We start from the raw sequence: 21,893 nt of genomic DNA on the forward strand, positions 1-21,893 counted from the left end.
TAGGGGGCAATCAGGCAGGCAGGCAGGCAGGCGAGCGATTCAGAGCCAGCAGACCTGGATTGTGAGAGGGATGTCCGACTGCCACTGGGACCGGGACTAAACGGGCAGTCAGACATCCCTTGAGGGGTCCCAGATTGGAGAGGATGCAGACTGGGCTAATGGGCATCCCCCCCCCCCATTGCTTGAATTTTGTGCACCGAGCCTCTAGTAGTTAAATAATTATGGTCCACTAGAACATAAAGAATGACTATAATAATTTCTCACTTCTAACAATTTATTGAGAAAATGATATGATATGATATGGACCTTTATTCAGAGAGCCAGCATGCCATTGCACTAAAAAAGAAAAATGTATTCTTATTCCCTATTCCTTACTCTAAACCTTGTGAGAGGCTCCAGCAGTTCCATTGGCCTTGCTGTTAATACGGGTTACATAAAAAGTAACCAGTGTATTTTAACTACAAAGACTGGGTTCCCTGAAAAAAATCAATAGAAAACATCATTTTCAATGCCATTTAATTTACAAGACTTGACTACCCAACTATTCTACAGTTTTGTGTTGTTTTTATTCAATGGATTGAATGCTATGTTTTGTCTTCAACAGATGTGACTTTGAGTGCTATGGAAAACAATTTATGCATTTGGCCTAAAATTGTAAATGAACCATCTAGTGATTTGCCCAGTATAAGCAGACATTTTTAAAAGTGGTATTGAAAGCAAGAAAAATTACTTAAAGGATCAGTTACATCTAAAATGATGAAATCAATAATAATATTTTCTCTGGGATTCTTTCTTTCTGATAAGCAAAATCTTTGCTTAAAAGCTGCATTAAAATTTAATCACAATCTGTGTGATTTAGCAATTGATAATTTCTGGACAGCTGTCTTCCGCTTTGTTTAATCTTGTGTTCCTTCTGTTTAAGTTATGCCTTTTAATAGCTGGATTCAGTACATTTGCTTTTAAAATACATTATTAAAATATGGTCATATTTTATCATCTTCCAACAGTGGCTTATGGTTTATATCTTTAAAACATTGTTAAAACTGGGGTGAAAACCTCACAGGAGGTGAAACTACTAGAAACTTATATTAGTTCTAACAGTCTGTTTTGACCTTAATTTATTTTTTTTTCAAATTCTATGTGAGTAGGTGACAACTTGTGCTAATGATCTTAACATAAGTGCTTTAGCTTTAGACTATAAACTGGAATCAACTCTAATTCATCTTTGTTTACCTGTCTCCTCTTATTTTGTCTGCCACATATTGAATAATGAAACTATATGTGTTCAGTGATTTAATAATTCTTAAAGGTATTTTTATATATTTTTAAAAATACCTTAAATTAGTGTGAATAACTATCTCAGCTGTGGCAATTGAATATATATGTGTACATTCAATATTTAAAGGGATAGATGACCACTTTTTAAGTATCAGCACTTAATCATTAAGCACAGATTATATAACAGCCAATTCAGCAAGTATTGCTATTCCATAGTTCCTCTAACTGTGTGTTTCAAAGGAAGAGAATAAAGAAAGATTATCTTTCAAAGTATTTCCTCTGATTATGTCCTTACTCTCTAATCACCTATTAGGACAGACTGAACTTAAAGTGATAATGCCATATTTATTATAGGATGACTATTTTAAAGAATCAATATGTTTGATGTTAGGCTATGCATTTCAGTTTTAAAGGCAAAATAGCTGACATAGTGGTCATATTATAATGCCTTGTGGTAAAAAATGTTTTTATTATATTATTATAACATACTCATCTAAATCAATAAGGTTAACTGTATATGTCAGCATTAGGACCAATAAAATTTGAACCCATTTAACAGCATAATTTATGTGCTGATATATACTGTTATCTTTTCATCAGCTGTTAATTAATTAAATAATTCCGTCAAAACTAATAAATACCAATTAGATAAACACATTGCCAAAACATAATTTAAAAGAAGCAGATGAAGTGGCTTGAGAATGTAAGTAGCCATATAGTATGACAATTAAAAGAAAAATTGAAATATTCCAAATATGTCCACAATATGTCCAAATATGTCTGCAATATGTCCAAATATATGTACAATATTGCAAAATTTAAGGTAGTGCATATAGAAGATGTAACATGGACCTTTAGAGTAGTTATCTGAAAATAAAAGATTATCAGTGAATTAATTATCAGTCAACTTGAAAGTATAATTTATATGAAATTTAATCTGTAAGTCAAAACATGTTCTTTTGGTAACATAATTTTGATATAAATGAATTATGTAAGACAGGTAAGATATTCAACCATAAGTGGGTACCTGACTTCCTTAAATGAGGTTGTTTCCTAGGTGCTGTGGGACATGGAAGAAAGTATTTCTTAAAATGCTATGGCAAGGCCATGTGCACAATATGTGTCATTTTAAATATTGCATCATACAATTTAAGCATATATATTAGAAAGCATACAGCAAGTGAAAATTTGTTTCTCCTGAAAGCATAATCTACATTAGTTACTAGTGTCAGGGGTTGTTATTATCTTTATTTTCTCATCAGATTTTTTGTGTGTTCTGTATTCCAGTATTTTATGTTTAAATCTCAGGAACAAAAATTGCTTTTACAAAATAACCCCAGAAAATCATAAAATCTGCAAATCCTTCCAGGAAATTAATCTGAAGTAAAATCATTTGAACATGCTTTTTCCCACCATAATTTTCAAAAGCATTTTTTTCTAAGATCAAATTTTGACACTATCCTTTTTTTTTTCACAGTATGATGTGACTCCTCCTATTATTAAACTTTATGGCTTAAAAAAGCTTTCTTATTTTACTTCCTCCAACATATTCAGTTACTTTTTTAAAAAGGTGAATATATTAGCATTTCATAAAATGTTAAAGTGACAAAGAGTTAAACTAGGAATTTTAGATGAATACACTAGCTGTTCGCCATTCTGACAGCAAAAGCCAAGCTAGTGCTTTAAAAAAAAATGCAAGTTTGAAAAATGCAAATGGTGTTATCCAAATATGCAGCCATATGTCCATAATACACACATTTTTAAGAAAAAAATTGTAAAGATTTCTATCACAGAATTGTATCTCAAAATGGTGGGGTCTTGTTTTTTATATTTGTTCCCAAAAAGATGGAAGACATTGAAATGATATTTCAAAATAATAGCTGGAAAATTCATTATTTTTAGTTTGGCTTTATGTTTTAATATTCAATTTTGAGAAGGTACTCTAACAATCTATAACATTGTCAGCAAAATTGTCTAAAATATCCAGATTTAATCATAAAATGTTTTATTCAGACAAAGTTTAAAATATAATCTCTCTGAACAAGTTAATAGTCCTTGCAATTCAAAGTCCATGAGACAAGGAAAAATATAATTAGTTTGAATAATGTTAAGCTATGAAATTTGGATAACCTTTAAGCAAGTTTGCTCTATTGATCACAGCATCAATAACAATAGGAGAGGGGGAGCCAAATCCGAGTGGTAAAACCTCCAACAGGAAAATATCAATTAATCTTTTTCAATAGAGTTGAAGTATGGGTAATCCTCTCATTAAATAGTTTGAACCTTTTTCCAAGTAAACAAAGGAGGGATAATGAGTGATGTGGTCTGTCTTGTTTACATGGAGAATCTTCAAGAGGCTTAGGCATAACCTCTCAGCACAGAGGTCTTCTTAGCCATTGGTCACTAATTACCCTCTTAAAGGTATTTGTATAAGCTAAGAGACTGTTTTCAAACTCAACATGAGAATACCAGTTAAGTGCCAATATTTTATACTTAAGCCAATATATTAAGCGGTGTCAAAATGTATGGGATCCAAAAAACAAAAACAAAAAACAAAACACACACACACACACACACACACACACACCCCAACAAACAAACAAAAACCCTCCAAAAAAACCCCAAAACAAACAAACAAAATTTCCAATGTGTATTTGAATACATGTTTATTATCTTACTTTTTTTTTTTGGTCAAAAACATCAACAACATTATTTGTAATTGCTAGAGATAGGGTATAACTCTTGATTGAACTATTCTAGCACCCTCAGACCTCTGATTGCTGTGAAAATTCTGGATTGGAAGGGAGAAGAGAGGACTGGAATTAACATCTGTTGTGTCATCTGCCAACCAGTTTGTCCTTGATATTTAGCAATTTGAAAGTAAATACCTTCTTTCGTCCACTTGTCACCATGCAAGTGTCATTTAAAAACCACTTGATCCTTTCAAATTTATCTATAATACAAACACCACTAGTTGTTAATTATTTCTACAAAAAAAATTTTAATACATCAGGTGTACATCCATGGTGGACCTAAAGGAAGATAATTTTGCCATGATCTTTAATCAAGGCCCACATTTCTTACCATGCTTATTCATAATATCGGTATCCCAGTGAGTTTATATGTGACTGAATATATATATGTATGAAATGAAAATCAGTAACCTTAGTGTCTGCAACATTTTTGTAATTTCTAAAGCACAGTCTGTATAAGAAGCTAGAATTACTAAATTCATCAGTATAAAACCTCCTATCAAGAGGTGATTAAATTAAAAATAAGGGACAAAAGAAATTCATAAAAAATTCTAATGCTAATAAAATGATTTTTATTTTTTTGCTAACAACTCTTCAACAATTCACATTGACAGTACTATGTTGGTGTTCTCTCTGGATTCTACACTATTGATTAAACCATGAAAAGTGGTACATGAAGTTTTACATGAAGAGGTTGGTACAAAAAGAAAATTTTACATTTTTCACATCTATGATCTGTATATAGACTACTGCTGTCTTTATATCTTAAAACTTTATCATTAATTTTGAAATAAAATTTTATTTCTAATATAATATAACAAATAAACCATGAGGACATACAATAAACACAGTTAGGGATTCTTACAAATGTCTGATACTATTGAGGCTAATACTTAGAGATGGCCCAATTTAGAAGAAAATAGAAGGAAGTCTATGGCTTTGTCAGTAGTGTCCAGTGTTTTAGAAACATCTCATCTTGGGAACACCATTGGATTTTAGCATCAGAAATTTGTTTTTAATTCCATTTGAATGTTTTATGTGCCATATAAAGTTAACAAACACTGAAAACACATACCTAATTATGTAATCATTGACATGTTGTTTAATTGCAGTTTCTTTATCTATAAAATTGAGGGATTTTATTAAACTATCCCTAAGAACCAGTTCAGCTCTATAATCTATGAATATAGTACAAATGTTAACATGGAAGAATCATGATTTTACTTATTCTTATTTATTTTAATGTATCCCAATAATTTATTCATAGTATACTGATGAAAAGTTTGTGTTATTCTAACAATAGGTTAGAAAAATAAGTAAACATGTGTGGATATATAATATAATATATAAACATACATATTTACACAAGACAAGTAAATATAGGTGAATAAATGCATAACATACTTTTTGAATTGATAATATAGTAATTGTGGGAAAAACAGAAGTGATTTTTTAATGAAACAGACACAGTAAATATTTTGCCCTTTTAACAATATGGTTAGTAGTTGAGAAGAGAAAAATCTTGATATGCAAATTGACCGAATGGTGGAGTGACCAGTTGCTATGACGCGTACTGACCACCAGGGGGAAAAACACTTAACGCAGGAGCTCCCCCTGGTGGTCAGTGTGCTCCCACAGGGGGAGCATCGCTCAGCCAGAAGCCAGGCTCATGGCTGGCGAGCGCAGCAGTGGTGGTGGGAGCCTCTCCCACCTCCATGGCTGTCGAACATTCCCCGAGGGCTCCCGGCTGCAAGAGGGAACAGGCTGGGCATGAATTTTTGTGCACTAGGCCTCTAGTTGATTTATAATGACACCAAAAGCTTGTTGTGTGTAGGAAGCAGTCAAAGTTTACTTTTGTTATGCTTTTAGTGGTTGATGAAATTCAACAGCATCTAAACACAAAAAACAATGTACTTATTAAAATCACACACAAAATAGTCTTCTGCCCTTATGCTTGTTTATTTTTCCAAGTTTCTGTTTGTTAGAGGCTGTCTAATATTAGAAAATTAATTTAGAGATGCATTTACGCCTCCACAGTCACCATTTGATTTCCAGATTCTTGTGGAATAGCTCATTGTTGGTTAAATGAGAGGTGTGTTGGCCAATTAGCATACAGTTGAGTTTAGCTGATTTACATATTTCTGTATCTATTACTGAAGCTATTTTCTATGTCACTCAAAACATTGTTGTTTGGTTACATTTTATAAGTTGTAGCAATGGTTATAATTAAGAAACATAAAATAAATGTATTATATAACCCATATAAATAAAGCCTACTTTTTTAAATTGAATTTTATTTTAACTATTTGTATTTCTTAAAAACTTATGTGAATTCAAGAATATCAGTAACTTTGCCTATCTTCTTTTAGTGTACATTCCAGAATGAAATATTTTTCATATAAAGCAGAGAAGGTACACAGTATATTTGTTACATGAAAGAATGAATATGAGTTTTCATGGATATTCTTTTATAATTATTAGCATGACCTGAGTATTAAGCAGGGCATTTTTATCTTCCTATTTAAATACAAAAGGCAGCTACATGACCCTCAGAAGAATCTTCTGGTCCTAGCCAAGTCCCCTTTCCCCCTGACATTCTTAAATACAATATTTTCACCTATAATCACACCCTATGACACAAAATTAAAAAATGATATGCCTATTCTGCTTACTTAAACTCATTTCTTAGAATAGAAAAACTACATTTTTCTGTATCATTTATTAGTAAGTATGATCTTATTGGAAAAGTGAATTGCACCATTTATTTTGGAACAATCCTTTTCAAAATATAGGAAGCATTTGTCAAAATAGCAGAAAATAGTTCATTAAACTGAATAAAATTATTACAAATTGTTTGCAACCATTACCATGCATGCACCCACAGACCACAGCTTAACTTAGACATTAGCCTACCTGAGTTGCTGTGAAGCAAGGGTGTCATATGACATGAAGAAAAGATGGAGGGTTAGTTTGTGCAAAGAAAGAAGCCCAGTAACTGCCACAAGAGTATCAGTAGTAGCAGAGCACCAATTCTGGCCCTGATTTTACCATAATCAATCTCTTACAAATATTTGAAAACAGTGTAGACCTTAGACTTGAGAATTACCTTAGCTTCATTATGTAAAGGAGGGAGATCCTAAAAACCCTGGATGTAATCCACTTAGGAAAACAACTCTATTCTAGGGTCCTTAACTCTGCCTTTTTTACAGTGAGCAAGAAGACATTCAGAGTTTTCAGTCCCTACTCTCCTTGCTTTGAGTGAGGGGTAATGAAACACTTTAAGTAAGCAAAAGAAAGAAAAGTCACAAATGAATCATGTGGAATAAAATCTGTGCTTTCATCAAAACTTTCTGTGACTCATTGGTATTTTTTCTCTTTCACAATATACCATGGTAAAGTCACTGCCTTAGTCACTCAATCAAGAGAGAATTTTGCATTCGAGTTCATTTCTAAAAATGAAGTCATAAAATTTTTCCAAGTGAAAAATGATGCGCTATATTAGCTCAGTTTGCATACATTCCAAACAAGGCAGGGAAGAAACCTGATTTGTAACTGTTGATGTCACTGGAGATGTGTAAAATTCCTAAGCTTGTTTTCCATTCAAATTTGGTGAAAAACTACTTTCTTCAATTCTGTGAATTTCTAAACTTTTTGAAATTTTTTCTTACAAACATAACAGGTCATGCTTAGGGTCTGACTCGATAGTGTCATGATATGGAAAAGGCGATACAGTGTGGTAATGAGAATGTGTTAGCATTTGTAACATTCATATTCCTCCTTCCCCAAACTACATGTGTGTGTGTGTCCGTGTCTGTGTGTGTGTGTGTGTGTGTGTGTGTGAATTTATCTATGTCTTTGTAAATAGCAAGAACATTTAAATTTATCATTCAGCACCATGTAGTCCCCACTGATTTCTTTTAATTCAAGTTAGAAACTACAAACCTCAACATCATGAAATAGAAAATGTTGAAATTGTACATATATACACATAAAACAAAATAACAAATGTATATATATAAACATCTTGTGAGAGCTCAGAAAGAAAATTGGCACATTTTTCCATGCCAGATTCTATTAAGAGTCAAAAAGCCTTTATGAGACTAAATGAAACAATGATCAGAATAAAATAAGAATCAGTCTTTAAATCAAATACAATAGTCTCCTCCTATATCATTTTGATTTGGATTTCATAATCATAGGATCCCCATTGGTTTGTGGAAGAACGAAAGTATTTATTATAAGAAAATGCTTAGACTCTCTAAAATTGGATCCCCCACCCCAAATTATTCCTATGGCATTGTAAATGAAATAGGAACACCTCATACCAAAAAAAATTACCCTACTCTCTGAATTTAAGTTTATAGACACTGTTGAACAGATATTGTTGGCACATTTGGCTGAAAATATATGTTATCTTTATGTGGAATGGATGTCTTTTGGCATTTTGAAAAGTGAAAGCCTTAAATGTTGTCTCTAAATAGGCCACACTGCTTGATACAGTTTTAGTCAAATGGAATATTCAGAGTAGTTCTCTGCTGCTTAGCTCAGCTGGGAAACTTTTGGCATGGAGTCAAAGACCCTTGTGCTCAGAAGTTCATCCTGAAATGCCCATTGCTACTTTTAGGAAGTTCAGTGAATGCCACTTCTGGAATTTGATCTCAATAAAGAAAGATCATCTTTTCAAAGTTCAGGAGTGCCATCAATTTGACATTTGTCACATAGGAGGAAATGAAGAGTAGCACCAAGTCCTTTCTCCTTCTCTTCCCTCTCTATGTTTCTAAGTTCTTGACCCGGTCTGTCTTCTTCTATACAAGATAAATGACCTTATTTTATCTCTCTAATCTCTCCAATAAGGGCACTGAACCCAACTTCTTGGGGTTAATTATCTGATCCTCTCTGGCCACCTTTCTGCTCAAACCTTTTGTGCTATTAGAATTTCCTCTGCTTGTTTTGTTACATGCCCATTAGGTGGGACCCTAACTGGGCAAATGTCAGGCAAACAAATAGCTAGTGACAGTGATATATATATCTCACTGTGTGTGTGTGTGTGTATATATATATATATATATATATATATATATATATATATATATAGTTTTTCCAGAGAGAAATGGTCTTCATTTCAATCTCAGCCTAAATTGAGATTTACCGAACCCTCTAACAAAGCTCTTGGGAGATTTTGTTCAAAGATTTTGTTCAAAGCTTAACCAAATGATTTCCAAGGGAGATATATATATATATATTTCTTAATTTATATATATAGTTCTTAATATATATATATTATAGTTCTTAATATATATATTAAGAATATATATATATAGTTCTTAATTGATTTCCTAGGAGAATATTAGAAAATACTATCATATGTACACATGCATTTTTTTTTGCATGAGACAGTGGTATTTAATATTTTTTTAAAAATGTGCAGACAACTAAGAGAAAGAGAAAAAATGAAATTTCATGGCAAAGGGATAATACCCTCTTATTTAGATTATTAAATTTCCATACTCCCAACTATAGAGTACAGGGGAGCCGTGAATGGTAGCTCAAAATATTTGAACTATGTATAGTTTACCTTGAAAAGAGTTTTTATAAGATTTTAAAAAACTAATTAGTTAAAACCCACCAAGTTTTATATTTTGAAAAGTAGACATTTAAAAAATGAAGGATTGTCATACCTTAGCTATGTCAATTTCAGTAGAATTTCCTGAAAGGTCTAAGGTATTCAAATAGTCTTCAACACCACTGAGATCCCTACCCACTTCTTAGTCCTAAAATGTATGTATATAAAGAAATGAATTAAGTTGTAATAGTTGCTAGACTAGGTGAGTCTAACAATTTCTAGGTGAGTCAGAGAGTTCAGATTTACTCAGTGTAAAAATCCTAGGTTGATATTTAGCTTTTTATCTATACTGCATATCCAGCATTCTCCACTCTGGTTCTAACAAGCTATGCCTGCAGTCTTTCCCTTTCCCACCACAAAATCATCAGCAACCACTTAAAGAGTGAGGTTGTACAGATCTATAAGGGAAAGTAATCAGAGCCTGTTAGTGGTCATTTCTTCTAGGACACATAACAATGGAACTTTCAGCTTTTGGGCTTAGCTCAGGGGCATAATAATAATAATAGCAACTAAAATAATAATAAATATATAGAAATAATAAACAACTACTTCTGATGTAACTTACATAGATACTTTCTGAGAAAATATAAGCTTAAAGTATTTACACACAGAGGCATAAGGGTATAGGTAACTCAAATCAATGGTGCTCTAAAATGGTATTGATAACCTTTGTGGCTTTTCAATATGACAAAATAATACCCTAACTCCCAACATAAATTTTTCAGAGTGGGCTTAAGGGAAAAGGTATCAGGTTTGATAAAATTCAATCTCACAAGTAGAAATCAACTATCTTTCTTTTATAATTGGTTTTTATAGGAAACTATAAACTCCTTAATATACTAAAGACCAAGTAATGTTCTTAGCTTATATTAGGTACCAAGAACAGTAGGAGGTGGGGAACTAACTATAAAGGTAGTATCTTCAGTAAGATTATAGCATTTGTAGGCCATAGAGAATTTCTAGAATCCAATGATTCAGGCAAATATTTTTGCTAAGATGTTAGATGTCAAGTTCTTTCTTTTGGGAGTGATATTTTTTAATGTCAACCTTTTATTATTCAAGGGAAAAGGAAACATAGAAAATAGATGAAGTACTATATACTTATCTAATGAAACACATCCTAAAAATGATAAGTAAGCATAATAGAGACATAATACAGATTTCCTATAGTTAAAAATTACTATCTATTTGCATATCCCAACATCCGTCTGTTAAAACAATATGTATCCACATATTTTTTGTTTCAAAAAGAACAGCAGGCAAAATAGCCATACAATTAAAATTCATGGATTTGAAGAAAATTATATATGATGAAGTTTATTTATGCTGAATAAATCTTAAATTTACTTTTTCTTTATTCAAAGTTTGAATATAGAACTGCTTCTCAGCTTTATGCCAACTTTTGAATGAGTCATAAGAGGTAAAGCTATTGGTTGATAATAGAAAATATAATAACAGTATTCACATTTTGACATTTCTATTGCACCTTTCACCTTGAGAAAATTCAAGGCAATTAACCTGAAAGTCACTTCTATACTCTTAGGATTTGGAAGCCCCAATTGAATCCAGTTATCTTCTAAGTTATCTCCCAGAATAAGCAGATCATCTGCAACCCTATCAGCCTGTCAACCTACCTTGCTGGCATTTGCTGGCATTATTCAAAGGAAAATGCCAAAGGCATCTGAGGCCTAGTAAATGCATATGACCTTTTAAACCATGGTCAGTTTCATTAAAAAATAAGCAAAAATCGCCCTTGTGACAACAGGAATGGGCTTTGATGGCAGTATGCTAAATAAGTCAGACACAGTGAGACAAATACTGTATGTTCTCACTTACATGTGTAATCTAACAAAGCCCACTCATAGATTAGAATGGTGGTTGTGAAGAGATAGGGTATAGGTTAATAGGGAGGTATTGGTCAAAGAGTACAAATTTCTGGCTGTAAGATGTGTAAGTTCTGGGGTATCTAATGCATAACATGATGACTAATTAACAAAGCTGTATTATATACTTGAAAGTTGTTAAGAGAGTAAATCTCAAAGGTTACCATCATACACACAAATGGTAATTATGTGAGGGGATGGACATGTTAACATATATTATGTGTATGGTAAGCATTTTACAATATATATGTCTATCAAATCATCATGCTGTATACCTTAAGCTTACATATTATATGTCAATAATACCTTGATAAACCTGGGAAAAATAAATAATGCTAGTTTAAATAAAATGTTGGCCAACTGGTCATAAAAATTAAGATCATTTTATACCTAGCAATGAATTATACAAATTCACTGAGTTTATACTTCAGGGCTAAGCTTGCCCAACCATTAAATAATTAATCTGTCAGCCAAAGAAAATAATAATATCTTGAAGTTTTATGGAGACTTCTTGTTAGAGAACCCAAATTTCTACCAAGTACAGGAAACACTTGGACAACATCTCTGTTGTATCATCTTCTGTCTTAATATCCCTAGTATTTGGTCAATTATAATAGTCAGGTGAATATTTAGTGTTGTCTATACCTTAAATCACTAGTTTCTTCTATTTGGTGGTGCAAAGACACGTAAAGTTGTTTCTTGCTATCTATGCTTTTATAATTGGTAAATAAAAAGATACAAACACAACATTAAAGGTACTATGTTAGAATATAGCATTGCAGCACAAAAGGAACGCAGAGGAAGGGTGTGGCTGGTCTAACTGTGTACGAACATAACAGAAAAGACTTCATAAAATACTTGAATAAAACAATTAAGCCAAAAATCAAGTTATAACATCGTATTTATACTATTATCTCAATTAAATACGAAAAAAATAGAAAAATGAAAAATCCAGTATATTAAATGTGATGGCTCAGCACAATGAGATGATGTGTGATTCTTTTTTTATTATTATTATTTTACGTAGTCAGGGGAGCATGTAAAACTTTTACGTTCCAGGGAAAAATTCTGATCACCAACAAAACGTATGGCTTCTAGAATAAAACACATGGAGTCTACTTGAGGAGGAAGAAGAGAATTTCTTCATAGTCGCCCCACTCTTATTTTAATTAACTACTTCAGTATAAAGAATCTTTTCAAAAAATGAGGAGGTAAACAATACTAAATGGATCTATCCCAGAGACAAGCTTAACAATTCTGCTGTCTCTACAAGAGTCAGATAACATTCACTGTGTCACAATTGAGTGTGTATATCGCCTTCTAAAGCATAGCATGAAGGCACATGAAGCAGTATTTGCATTAATAAACTCTTTATGGAATAAATCTGACTTTTCTGAGTTGTCCTGAAAAAAAAAGGCAGCCTCCCACAGCTGGCTCCTCTATTTTTGGCTTCTCCTATCCCTGTTTTCATGGCAGCTGAGAAATATTAATGTGAGAAAAGTGTCTTTTATTTTAGTCTTTAGAAAAGAACTCAACAGAAACCCTGCAACTTCAGCAGTAGAGGGTTAGAGTTCCAAGATCATACTGTGGAAGTGCATTACTGAACAACCTGCAGGAAAGAGAATGGTACATAAAATATATGTTCAACTTATATATGACTTCCCCTAAAGTGTATGCTGTTTATGTATGATGCTTAATAAACACATTTCACCAAAAGTCAATATATCCCCAATGAATAATTACATAAAATAGGTATGTAATCAGTCTCATGCATAGAAAAGGCAATGTGGGGGGCAAAAGATTTCTTTATTCCACCATCAATCAACATAAACATATGTTTGACAGTTTTATTTGAAAATAGGAGAAACATTCAGCTTATTGACACTTTCTTCCCGAACCTTCTTGTTAAGCATATGTCCCTATAAAATCTATAAAATGAAATACATTAAATCATTATTCTTGAAAAAAAATTACAGGTCACATTTGATCCAGCAAATTGGCTAAAAAAAAAAAAATACAGAATTGTAGTCATAGACTCAAACCACATTTGAGAGAAATGACAAATGTCTTCAATTTTATTGACTCAATCAGATCATATGGTGAGTCATTTCCAGACATATCGATAAACTCATTGATTCCTCTCATTCTTGTAGTCACTGGACTATAGAAAAAAGGATCAGTAGCCATTTGACCTTCATTGTGTATTAAACAAACACCAGATGGCAAGGATTCATTCAGGAAATCCATTCTTTCTTCTTCATAGTCATGTTCACACTGTTGCTTCCCACTGAGCCTTTATCTCTGTTTGTCATGGTGCCAGAGCTGCCTGCATAGCACCTTTCATGCATCACAGCTCTCAAATCTTGTCCCATTAGTTTCATTTTGTTTCCATCATAAATAATCTCCCACTTTCTCATACACTCTTTCATTATCTAATAATGGGCTGGGTCACTAGACAAAGGAGCCAAGTATTAAAGGGTTAGTGAGTACAGTTTGTCCACTTGGTTTCTGGCCAGTGAGTGAACTATTTATTAAACAAATTTATGCAACTATAAAAAGAGACCTAAAGTATGAAAACATCCCCATCCTACCAACAAATTTTCAGGAGCACAAGACATTAAAAAGTGAGAACATTTGAATCCCAAATTGGAAACTTTAAAACACTATACCATGAGTAACACAATTCAATCTAATTATCTCAAGAAACACACAAAAGCAAATACCCTATCCTCTGCAAAATTTCATCACAATTCCTCTCCTTGACCATGCCCCACACTCATTTGGACACCAGCCAGCCATCTAGAAGTGTTGAAATGCTGCAAGCATTTACAAGCCAAGTGACTCCTTTCTCAGAGTGTTATCCTGTGACTAAGTTTTACAGAGTCCAAGGAGGGAGACTTGTATTTTTGGAGAATGTTGTAAACAGACAAAATAAGAAAGCTGGACATCATGTACGATTTATCGCCAACACTGTGAAGTTTAGTACAAACAAGAGGCACCCCCGGGGTCTCAGCAGAGCGGTTCTTCAGTGTTCACAGGAAATTAAACGTTGAGCAAATAAAATATTCTAACAGCTAGAGTTAGACTCTTCCATTATTTAAGAAGTTAAGAAGTTTTGAATGCAGTGTGGAGGATGCTGTGAATATGTCAGCACGGAGTTCAATCATCCTGGCCTATTATTCCCACAGGCAGGCCAATTATCAGGGGATAATTGGACTGATAATGAGCATCCTGACTGGTCCCAAGGTCCTCTCAGGGTACAGCATCTCCTTTTTCATAAGGCTGTCCTCTTTTCCTAGAGATAGAATAACTTATAAATACGGACTTTAAAAGTGTAGTATTTTTTAGATAAATCAGTTTACATTGATTGAAAATAAGGTGTTGAGTGCCAAACGTTTTTCATGAAAAAGTAAGAATGCAAGCTATTTGGTAAGACACAGTAGAGGTAACACAATTATTTTTGTAATATATTCATATCACATGAAAGTATTTTAACTAGATTTAGAAATATAGAAAAGAAATAAAAAGACCTAATCATGATCTCATTTCCCATATAGAGCAAATTTAATAATTTGGGAGTTTGAAATGCATATTGAATGTAAAATCAGTTGTAGAAAGCAATTATTCTATTATTTACTTTTATATGTTGACAGTAAATTCATATTAAGCCCTGTCTATGCCAACATATTTAACTAAATGTCTCTGCTTGAAATGCTCTTTCCTGTCCTCTTATATTAGACTAGTGGCCTGGTGCATGAAATTCGTGGACGGGCTCGGGGGGAGGTGTCCCTCAGCCTCTCCAATCTGGGACCCCTTGGGGGATGTCTGACTGCCAGCAGTCAGACATCCCTCTTGCAATCTGGGACTGCTGGCTCCTAATCACTCACCTGCCTGCCTGTCTGATCGCCCCTAACCACTCTGCCTACCAGCCTGATCACCCTGAACTGCCCCCCCCTCCAGCCTGCTCACCCCCAACTGCCCCTCCCCCAACAGCACCCCCCTGCTGGCATGATAGCTCCCAACTACCGTCCCTGCCAACCTGCTCGCCCCCAACTGCCCCCCGCCCCCCCCCCCCGCTGGCCTGCTTGCCCCCTACTGCCCGCCCTGGCCTGCTTGGCCCCAGCTGACACCCCCCTGCTGGCTTGCTCACCCCCTACTGCTCCCCCACTGCCGGCCTGCTTGCCCCTAACTGGCCTCTCTGCTGGCCTGCTCTCCCCCAACTTCCCCCACTGCCAGACTGATCACCCCCAACTGCCCTCCCCTCCTGGACTGATCGCCCCTAGCCCCATTCCTGGGTTGCTCCCACCCACTCTCTGGCTGGCTCCTTGGCTCCGGCTGGTGCCGCCATCTTTGTGGCATCAATTTGAATATTCCCTCCTTATTGGCTGTGGGCACCACCATCTTTATTGCAAAGTGATGGTTACTTCGCATATTACTCTTTTATTAGATAACTATTTATTCTTTCACCTAAGCTTAATTTTCATTTCTTTAGACCCATTTTTCTCTGACTTCCCAAAGCTGAGTTTTTATTAGGCCTCTTCCTAATTGTTACCATCTTATGAGATTTTTTTACATTAATGTTCATCTCTTCCAGACAACAGTGATCTCCATGAGAACAAAGTGATTCTTTTGCTTTGCATTATATTCTAAAATAGCATGTGGTACAAAATACTCAATAAGTAATCACTGAGTGAAAGCCTACATGAATGAATGTAAGCATTTTCTGCATAGCTCTAGATGGTGAGATCTGAAGAAGAGAACATGGTTTGTGTATTGCTATTCCAGTAAAAATACATAGAGCTAAGGACAGTGTCTTCTCTGATAATTCCATCGCCTTAGCAGTTTACACTTTTGTCACCAGCTCACTAGCACTACCATGGAGAAAATAACAGAACTCTGAAGGAGTGACTATATGGTAAAGAAAAAGACAAACAGGTAGAGAAAAAGAAACTGCTTAAAGCTCCCAGTAGAAATTGTCAATAACTGTTTACCTTCTGTGTTGTTTTCCTTTGAATGAAAGAAATATTTCTTCATAACTTTCAGGATGCCTCTGGTTGCATATAGAGCTCCTCAGATCAGAAAGTTTACAAATCTGAAAAATGAAAGTGCCTCATCATATCCTGTTTGATTCCATTGAGTACAAACCACAGGATGAAACATAAAACCTTGCCTCAAATGTCAGTTCAAATTTTCTTTAAACTGCTCAATTCCTAGCAACATATGCATTACGTGCCTTCTGCTTCGGTTCTGTCTCAATTGCTAATATCACCTGAAATCCACCTCCTTTTTAAAAGAAGTAAAAATTTATTATTGTCTTTTATTATATAAACTGTAAACTCAATTTAAGTCCATATGAAAATAAACTATGTTTTTTACCTTTACATATTATAGTTTTATGTTTTAAAATTATGAAAAATTAAATACTTTTGTTGACTTCTTTTTGCAGAATATTTCATTACATGACTCAGACATATCATTTCATTTTTTTATTACTATAAGCTTCATTTTAGAGCAATTTTCTATTCACAGCAATACTGAGCAGAAAATACAAAAAGTACCCACATACTCCCCATACATGCACAACCTCCCCTCCTATCAATGGCCTGCACTATAATAGTGCATTTGTTACAATTGATGAATCTATACTGACACATCATTATCACTCCAAGTCCAAGGTTTACACTACGGTTCACTCAGGGTGTTGTACAACTATATGGATATTGACAAATATATAATGACATGTATATACCATTGAAGCATCATAATGAATAGTGTCATTGTCCTAAAAATCCTCTGTGCAATGCTTTTTCATTCCTCTCTCCTCCCCAATTCCAGGCAACCAATGACTTTATTTTCTTTTTTTCCCATCTCCATAGTTTTGCCTTTTCCAGAATGTCATATGTTTGGAATAATACAGCATGTAGCCTTTGCAGACTAGTTTATTTTTCTTAGTAACATTATTTTAGATATACTCTATGTCTTTTATTGCCCTGACAGTTCATTTCTTTTTAGCACTGAATAATATTCCTTTGTCAGGATACACTGCAGTTTATTTACCCATTCTTCTACTGAAAGACATCTTAGTTACTTTCAAGTCTGGCAATTAGGAATAAAACTGCTATAAAATTCCAAGTGCAGGTGGAATAAAATGTGGGCATAAGTTTTTATTAGTATTGATAAATAACAAGGAGTGTAATCACTGAATAATATAGTAAGAGTGCCCTAACCGGTTTGGCTCAGTGGATAGAGCGTCAGCCTGCAAACTCAAGGGTCCCGGGTTCGATTCCGGTCAAAGGCATGTACCTTGGTTGCAGGCACATCCCCAGTGGGGAGTGTGTAGGAGGCAGCTGATCGATGTTTCTAACTCTCTATCCCTCTCCCTTCCTCTCTGTAAAAAATCAATAAAATATATTTTAAAAACATATATAGTAAGAGTATGTATAGTTTAGTAAAAAAATTGCCAAACTGTCTGATAAAGTGGATGCACCATTTTAAAATCCTCAGCAGCAATAAAGGAGAGTTCCAGTTGTTGCATAAGCTTGCTAGTATTTGGTATTTCCAGTGTTTTGGATTTTGGCCATCCTAATAGGTGTGTAGTGGTATCTCATTTTAATTGGAATTACCTACTAATAGATAATGTTGAACAGCTTTTCATACACTTATTTGAATTCTGTACATCTTCTTTAGTCAAAGTTTGTTCGGGTATTTTGCCCATATTTTAATCAGGTTGTTCATTTTCTTTATTACTGAGTTTTAAGAATTCTTTGTATATTTTGAGTAACAGCCCATTATCAGATGTGTCTCTTGTAAACATTTGCTCCCATTCTTTGACTTGTCTTCTCATTCTCTTGAAACTGTCTTTCTCACAACAGTCTTTAAGTTTAATAAAGTCCAGCTAATCACTTGTTGTTGTTTTTTTTATGGATTGTGCCTTCCTTGTTTTATCAAAAAGTCATTGCTATATCCCAAGTCACTGAGGTTTTCTCTTATGTAATATTCTAGGAATTTTATAATTTTGCATTTCACAATTAGTTTTGTGATCAATTTAGAGTTAATTTTTGGTAAGGATATAAGGTCTGTCCCTAGATTCTTTTTATTTTTTTATTTTTTATTTTTTTTGCATTTGGATATCCAGTTGTTCCAGAATCATTTGTTCAAGATACTATATTTTCTCCATTGTATTGCCTTTGTTCCTTGGTCAAAGATCAACTGACTATATTTACATGAATCTATTTCTGTTCTATTGATCTATTTGTCCATTGTTTCACAAATATCACACTGTCTATGTAACTATAGCTGTATAGTAATTGCTGAGTCAGATGGTGTCAGCCCTCTAATTTTGTACTTCTTCAATCTTGTGCTGCATATGCTGGGTTTTTTTGCCTCTCCATATATACTTTAGAATAAGTTTTTGGTATACACAAAATAACTTGCTGGGATTTTGATTGGAGTTACATAAGAGCTATATATATATCAAGTTGGGAAGAACTGACATTTTAATATTTAGTCTCCTTATATATGAATGTAGAATATCTCATCATTTATTTAGCTCTTCTTTGATTCTGTATATCAGAATCTCGTGGCTTCGCTAATGTAGACATTGTACATATTTTGTTGGATTTATACTGAAGTATTCCATTTTGGGGAGTGATAATATAAATATTGTATTTTTAACTTTATATTTCTTTTTTATTGCTGTTATATAGGGAAATGATTAACTTGTTTATGAACCTTGAATTCTGCAACCTTGTTATAATCAGCTATTAGTTTCAGTTTTTTGTTGATTCTTTGGATTTTCTACATAGACAGTCATGTCATCTGGGGGAAAAGACGGTTTTATTCTATGTACTCTCTCAAATTTTGTTTACAAAAGTTTTATATCTCCCTCAGTTTGAAGCATAATTTAACAAGGTATAAAATTCTAGTTTAGTTGCTTTTTTTCTCTGAACACTAAATATTTCACTTCACTCTCTTCTTGCTTGCATGATTTCTGAGAGAAGCAAGATATTATCTTTGCTCTTCATAGGTAAGGTGTGTTTCCAACACCAATCTTGCTTCTTTCAGAATTTTTTCTTTATTTTTGATTTTCTGAATTTGAATATTATATGCCAAGGAGAAGGATTTTTTATATTATCCTGCTTACTTGTCCTCTGGGCTTCCTGGATCTATGGTTTAGTGTGGGACACTAATTACGGGAAATTATCAGTCATTATGACTTCCAATGGTATTGCCAGTACATATATGCTACATCCAGTATCATTGTTTCACAGTACCTGAATAACCTGTCAATGTTTTTCAGTCTCTTTTTCTTTGCTTTTCAGTTTTGAGAATTTCCATTGTAATATCTTGAAGCTCAGAAATCCTTTCCTTTGCTGTGTGCAGTCCACTGATGAGCGGACTAAGGAATTATGTATTTCTGTTACATTGTTTTTGGTATCCGGTATTTCTTCTTTCTTGGATATTCCATCTCTCTGCTTACGTTGCCCATCTGTTCTTGCATGTTGTCTACTTTTCCATTAAAGCCCTTAAGCATATTAATCATAATTATAAAAAATTCCTCTTCTGCTAATTCCAACATTCCTGCCATATTGGACTCTGGTTCTGATGCTTGTTCAGTTTACTCAAACTATGTTTTTTCCCTGGTAGTATGCCTTGTCATTGTTTTCTTGCAAGGTAGACCTGATGTACTGGCTCAAAAAAACTGTGTTAAATAGGCCTTCATCAATGTATTGGTAAGGTGTAGGGAAGGGGAGATATTCTATAGTTCTATGATTAGAGCTCAGTCTTTTGTTGAGCTTGTACCCCTGGACTGTGAACTTAATTGCCCTCCCTCCCACCTCCTCAGTTAGAACAGGACGGCTCTAGCAGGCTAGTGTTGGGAATTCCCTTCCTCCAGGTCAGCTAGGCTCTGACAATACCCCAGCAGGTGAGGTTCTGGTTAAAGAGTTTCTTGTGAAGTCAGGCCTTTGTGAAGAAAGGCAGAATGCTCTGCTGTATTTCAGAATTGTTCCTTTTTACCTCCCCCTGCTTCAAGCATGAGGGGATTTGTCTCCGATATTCACTTTGAGGACCTGGTAGAGCTCCTTGAAATAAAATTCCCATGTGACTGGGTCCCTTAGAGTTTTAAATGTTCAGACTTGTCTACATTGAACCTCCAGCAAGTTGTCAAACGTAGTTTTAGGTTTTCTTACCTAGCACTGGTTCGCACACAGGTTTCTGCTCTGGCAAGTTGTGATTCTCTTTCTCCACCTGTCAGTCTTGCCAACTTGAAGGGCAGTGGTTTTGCCTTGTGACCTCACATCTATGATGGATCAAAGAAAAGTTGTTGATTTTTCAGTTTGTTCAGTTTTTACTTGTTAGGACAAAATACAGACTTGAAATCTCCTTACATGCCAGACCACAAACCCCGCCATTTTATTTTTGCAGACAATTTTATGGTATTTCAGAAAGATATCTAGTTAAGGCTGCAAAGTATAAAGGTATTTGGAGACACACTGCACAGTTACCTACCCAGGGCATGAAGAGGTCTCATACAAAGAGCTTTTTCATGAACAGAGTCCCAGGGGGAAGTCAAAGTCACTTCATTTTTGTTTTTCTAAATTCATCTACACGATTAGCGAGTCACTCCTCCTGGTCTGTGGGCCACCTTTAGCAGTAGTTACAAAGGGACATAGTAGCCTAATAGGTAAGACTGCTTTTGCTATAACTTCCATGTCACCAAGATAATAGTTTTTTAAAAAAAGGACCCCTGATCCAGGGTCTTCATGAAAAACCTCCATCCTTCCATCCTGCAAAATTTCCAAACTTACATCCTTTATCTACCTTTTTGGTGCTGATATCGTTATGCCCTTTCCACAGTAACTATCAAACGTTATCCCCTTGACCCTGATAACTCCAATTTCCAATAACCCTATCACACTGTGAGCTGAATTAAACTCTCCTGCATTCATCACCCTCACTCATTCCCTGCTTCCTTCTATATTTTTCTCAATAGTACCATTTGCATTATCAGTTGACATCATATATATTTATCTGCCTCCCCCAATAGAATGTAAGTTCAATGAGGTCATTAACTATAACTCTTTGGATAACTGTTGTCCCCAGAGCCTAAAACAGAGCCTGACATATAGTAGGTTTGCATATACTTATTGAATGAATGATTCCCTCTCAAGGGAAAAGAAATTTTCAATTAAATTGACTCTATGTCTAGGTCATCAATCAGTTTAGGTAGTTTCGTGTTTTTGTTTTTGTTTTTTTGGCTTTTTTTTGGCCTAAAGACACATTTTATTTGGCTTATTAAAAAGTGTTGTTGTTTAAGATATAACTTACATCCAGTCAAATGTACAAATAACCACC

At 34.3% G+C, this 21,893-nt stretch overlaps 1 protein-coding gene across 1 annotated transcript in view; it reads right to left on the reverse strand.

The window, feature by feature from the left end:
- Positions 1-21,893, reverse strand: part of LOC308523424 (uncharacterized protein) — a gene marked incomplete at its 3' end in the record, with an annotated part of 144,080 nt that overhangs the window by 94,466 nt on the left and 27,721 nt on the right. The window contains exons 3-4 of the mRNA XM_081097385.1: positions 20,729-20,838; positions 16,529-16,629 (exon numbers count right to left, since the gene is read on the reverse strand). The remainder of the gene's footprint in view (positions 1-16,528; positions 16,630-20,728; positions 20,839-21,893) is intronic.

The sequence above is a fragment of the Myotis nattereri genome, assembly GCF_964212035.1.
Source record: "Myotis nattereri genome assembly, chromosome: 1".
In the NCBI taxonomy this organism is placed as follows: Eukaryota; Metazoa; Chordata; class Mammalia; order Chiroptera; family Vespertilionidae; genus Myotis; species Myotis nattereri.